Genomic DNA, 6,000 nt, shown 5'->3' on the forward strand with positions numbered 1-6,000 from the left:
GTAGGGGTACGACATGGTTACATGTAGGGGTACGACATGGTTACATGTAGGGGTACGACATGGTTACATGTAGGGTTAAGACATGGTTACATGTAGGGGTACGACATGGTTACATGTAGGGTTAAGACATGGTTACATGTAGGGGTACGACATGGTTACATGTAGGGGTAAGACATGGTTACATGTAGGGGTAAGACATGGTTACATGTAGGGGTAAGACATGGTTACATGTAGGGGTACGACATGGTTACATGTAGGGGTACGACATGGTTACATGTAGGGTTAAGACATGGTTACATGTAGGGGTACGACATGGTTACATGTAGGGGTACGACATGGTTACATGTAGGGTTAAGACATGGTTACATGTAGGGGTACGACATGGTTACATGTAGGGGTACGACATGGTTACATGTAGGGGTACGACATGGGGTCTCAAAGCAGGTCGCCTCTGTTTGGTTTGTATTCTTTATGTTTTAATTTCATTACAACTCTTTCTTTTTCTCTCTCCAGGAGTAAAGTTCAACGTGCTGAGACGTGAGTAGCACGTTAAAAAATAACACACATTTCACAACATATAAAAAGGACTCTAACATGTGTTTCCAGCACGTGATTTTGCACATTTCACTATTTTTCTGACATTTCATAGACCCGAACAAAATAAAGATTTATTGATAAAGAAAGTAATTGTTAGTTGCCGCCCTAAAAGTTTGATCAAAACAGAAAAGAAAGGGATTTTTATCCCAAAACATTCACTGACAAACACTTTGGCATAAAGCAAGACATAACTGAGCAATTAATTCAGGGACTGGAGATGATAACTTGTACAACTCTGCTGTCATTTGCGAATAAAAAAATCCTTCTGTTTGTATTTTAATGTATGTAAGGGAACCTTCTTACTTCTTTGAATTATGTTTTTTATATTCAATTTTATTTTGAATCTTATTATTTTTTTCTTTAAACATTTTACACAATTTGGTGTTATTCTACATTCATATTAAATGTTTAGATGTAGGAAATGCATCGTCTCATACGCTCTGAAATCATGTTGGTTTTTGTATCCTAGTGAAACGTCAGACACTTCATGCGCTCCCTCTCTATGAATCATGTTTTATTTTTTTTAATGTGTGCTAAATTTGGATGCAAAGTTGGCCGGCGATCCGCAGCTCAGATTTCTGCTTGATTGCTGTACTGCACAGAACAGACAGAGGGCGCTGTTTGGCCAGATCACACAGAGTTGAGTTTACATTACATAATTCTCATGGTTTAATTGGTCGGATATCATACACACGGTTGCATAGTTATTTGTTGTATATTATATTCAAATAAATAATTAACAATTAAAATCATTGTGTTTCTGCTCTATAAATAAGTAGGAGGAGCATATCCAGTAGAGACAACCACTGTTGGGTTTTTCTTCCGGCATCTTCCATCAGCTCTGAAGTCACTCGAGAGGAAATTCGATTCCAGCGGCCTCTCCGGAGACGAGCGTTCGTTTATATGATCATTATGATCAATATGATCTGATTATGACGGAAGAAGCTAATGCAGGCAGTGTCATATCGATGTGGGAGGAACATCTCTCGCACCTCGCCAGGCGGAGGAAGATATAAATATAGAACGACGTCCACAGGGAGATACTTCATATTCATCCCTTATTGTCACCCTGAGCAGGTTCTTACACACTCGGTGTTTCCTTCACACGCTTCTGTCTACAAAGTCTTTCGTGTCACGGAAACACAATGACACCGTGAAGCGATTGGTGGCAACAAAATGTCTTAAAAATATCATGACGTGACATAACAAGGTAACATAACAAGGTAACATACGAAGGTAACATAACAAGGTAACATAACAAGGTAACATAACAAGGTAACATACGAAGGTAACGTAACAAGGTAACATAACAAAGTAACATAACAAGGTAACATAACAAGGTAACATACGAAGGTAACGTAACAAGGTAACGTAACAAGGTAACGTAACAAGGTAACATACGAAGGTAACGTAACAAGGTAACATAACAAGGTAACATAACAAGGTAACGTAACAAGGTAACGTAACAAGGTAACGTAACAAGGTAACGTAACAAGGTAACGTAACAAGGTAACGTAACAAGGTAACATACGAAGGTAACGTAACAAGGTAACGTAACAAGGTAACATACGAAGGTAACGTAACAAGGTAACATAACAAGGTAACATAACAAGGTAACATACAAAGGTAACAACAAAGTAACATAACAAAGTAACATAACAAGGTAACATAACAAGGTAACAACAAAGTAACATAACAAGGTAACGTAACAAGGTAACGTAACAAGGTAACGTAACAAGGTAACGTAACAAGGTAACATAACAAGGTAACATAACAAGGTAACAACAAAGTAACATAACAAGGTAACGTAACAAGGTAACGTAACAAGGTAACGTAACAAGGTAACGTAACAAGGTAACGTAACAAGGTAACATAACAAGGTAACATAACAAGGTAACGTAACAAGGTAACGTAACAAGGTAACATAACAAGGTAACAACAAAGTAACATAACAAGGTAACATAACAAGGTAACATAACAAGGTAACATAACAAGGTAACGTAACAAGGTAACGTAACAAGGTAACATAACAAGGTAACATAACAAGGTAACAACAAAGTAACATAACAAGGTAACATAACAAGGTAACGTAACAAGGTAACGTAACAAGGTAACGTAACAAGATAAAACCCCTTAAAGAAAACCCTGAACCCTCTGGTCTTGCATCATCGTCTGCTTTCTACCTCGCTGCAACAAATCTGCATCAATAAGCACATTTTCACCAACACGTGTGTGTGTGTGTGTCTCTGTGTGTGTGTGTGTGTGTGTCTGTGAGTGTCTGTGTGTGTGTGTGTCTGTGTGTGTCTGTGTGTGTCTGTGTGTGTCTGAGCTCCCCACATGTGTTGGTTTAAGTTGCCAGAGTTTGGATTGTTAATTGTGTGCAGGCATGTGTGACCCGAAGAATAAAGGCCACTGCGTGTGTGTAAGCGTGTGTGTGTGTGTGTGTGTGTGTGTTGCTGGCCCTTTAAACCAGTTGTGATTGAAAGGACAGTGTGTGTGTGTGTGTGTGTGTGTGTGTGTGTGTGTGTGTGTGTGTGTGTGTGTGTGTGCATGAGTCAGCTAGTGCACCATGCTTGCTCTCTCTCTGTGTGTGTGTGTGAGCGAGAGAGGGGGGGGGGGGGGGCGAGCGAGACAGCTGAGAGCTGCAGCTCTGGTCTCTCAGTCCCTCTCCGTCCTCTGTGTCTCTCGTCTGCTTTCCCCATCTACCTCTCTCTCTCTCTCTCTCTCTCTCTCTCTCTCTCATTCTACCTCTCTCTCATTTTGAAGATATTTTCTGGATATACTGACGCTCATATATGGACCTCACTGTGTCTGTCTGAGGTATTTGACAGAGCTCTACTGTAAGTGTGTGTGTGAGTGTGTGTGTGTGTGTGTGTGTGTGTGTGTGTGTGTGTGTGTGAGGCATGCTGCGTGTGTTCATTCTGTGTGCGGAGCGTCTGCAAACGCCGGACGACGACGTCAGCGATTCCTACTGCACCGTCACCTATGAAGGTAGGAGGGCTGTGTGTGTGTGTGTGTGTGTGTGTGTGTGTGTGTGTGTGTGTGTGTGTGTGTGTGTGTGTGTGTGTGTGTGTGTGTGTGTGTGTGTGTGTGTGTGTGTGTGTGTGTGTGTGTGTGTGTGTGTGTGTGTGTGTGTGAGGCCGAGGGGTACAAGTACAACGAGTGTGTACTCTAGTCTGGTGGCACAACCACACCTCCGCTCTCTAACAGCTGAGGTTATAATGGGAGAGTCTCCACTAGGCGTCTGTCAACGCTCCCAGTCTGCTCTGGGGTGAGAGAGAGAGAGAAGGATAGAAGAAGAAGAAGAAGAACAAGAACAAGAAGAAGAAGAACAAGAAGAAGAAGAACAAGAAGAAGAACAAAAAGAAGAAGAAGAACAAGAAGAAGAAGAAGAAGAAGAAGAACAAGAAGAACAAGAACAAGAAGAACAAGAAGAACAAAAAGAAGAACAAGAACAAGAAGAAGAAGAACAAAAAGAAGAAGAAGAACAAGAAGAACAAGAAGAAGAAGAAGAAGAAGAACAAAAAGAAGAACAAAAAGAAGAAGAAGAAGAACAAGAAGAACAAGAACAAAAAGAAGAAGAACAAGAAGAACAAGAAGAAGAACAACAAAAAGAAGAACAAAAAGAAGAAGAACAAGAACAAGAAGAAGAAGAACAAAAAGAAGAAGAACAAGAACAAGAAGAAGAACAACAACAACAACAACAACAGAGAGAGGTGGAGAGATGTTTCTGCTTTCCCGGTTACATTCATCTCTTTCTGATTCAGATTCCTGCAAAAAGAAACGTGAACACGTAGAAACGTTGACGTCTGTTATTGACGAATAATTTCACTCCAGAACAAAAACACATTTCACGGTTTTCAGCTGATTGTTTTCCACTTTCACTTTGAGCTCTTCGAGTAACCGTCACACATGTTCAACAATCAATGGATTCATGGAGAAGATAATCAGCTCATTCATCACAATCACGAGTTTTTACATTCGTAATGACCTAAAAATAGAATATTATGATAGTAGAACAATTTCATCAACAGAAGATGTGACAGATAATAAAATAAGTTGCAGTGTTACGAGGAGATTTATTTTCAAAATAAACTTCGGTTTTCGACAGGAAGTTAAAGCTAAATGCTTATTATTATTATTATTATTATTATTAATATTATTATTAAGAGTTGAGCTTCCTAACCTCCAGAAAGTGTCATGAACTCATGACACTTCGTCTATTGGGCTGCACAAAAGTTTCCCCGTGTAATACACACACACACACACACACACACACACACAGAAAAGGCACATTTGGGATGGAACAAAGTGAATTAGTACTTTTTATAACTTGAATATTTTAAGTATATATGTATATATATATATATATATATATATATATATATATATATATATGTAAAAGGGTACATTGTTCCAAACTTATTAACTGAATTCTAATTTGTTCATCTCGAACTGCCCACAAACTGTTATATAAATAAATATATATTTTTGTACAGATACAGTGTGAGTGTGAGCGCTCTGGTTTGGTCTGCAGGTGGCGCTCTCTTGTGGTGCGGCTGTTGTTGGTCACGCCTCCGTGTGCACTGTGTGTGACCTCATTGGCTCCTGGTTTTGATTGACGACCGGGGCCAGGTCTTTATAAAATAATTACACATGTTCAAATCCAAGGAGAACTATTTTAGGACAAGCGGATTGTAACTTCCGATTCAGATATTTCAAAACTTTTTTTCAGTTTAAAAAAACAAACAAACCTTTCTACGTCTGCTTGAATGAGGCAACCAGGAATAAACGATCATTCTGAATACAAGATCATGTCTTACCAAGAAGAAAAGAACCCTGAGATGAGGGATCATTCGCCGGTTTCTCCACAAGAATAGGCTTAAACTAAATAAATAAAGAGGTGGAGCTGGCAAAGACGTGGGGGCGAGGTAAGGAAACGACGAGGAGACAAGAGAGGAAAAGAGAACAGGAAATGTGGAGATTTCCTCTGGATGTGAGGTGTGTGTGCTGGCTGGGGTCCGACCCTCTTTACAGAGAGTCAGAAAGAGAAAGAAGCATCGTGAAGGCACGTCTATCCTTGGGGAGGACAAGAGCTTTTATTTTGAAGTTTTCACCATGTTTTTTGCCAGGCCGGGACCTAAGTTACTGACAAGTGGAAGTCAAACTGGATTAGTTTTCTTTCACTAGGAAGTGCTTTTTCTATCACACCTTTTTTTTTCATCTTCTTCCCAACCAGTTGGTCTTTGGTTTGTTAGTGCTGACCCTGGATCAGCATCATTTTCACTAGTGAAGCTCCTTAGGGGGGACATGTGAGGCCCTGGATCCCTCTCACCTGGTTGAACCGAGTCACCTCACCAAGCAGAAGCAGAGTTCTCCAGGCTCTTTTCCAGGTTTTCGGCC

Source organism: Cyclopterus lumpus, chromosome 18 (assembly GCF_009769545.1).
Source record: "Cyclopterus lumpus isolate fCycLum1 chromosome 18, fCycLum1.pri, whole genome shotgun sequence".
Taxonomy (NCBI): Eukaryota; Metazoa; Chordata; class Actinopteri; order Perciformes; family Cyclopteridae; genus Cyclopterus; species Cyclopterus lumpus.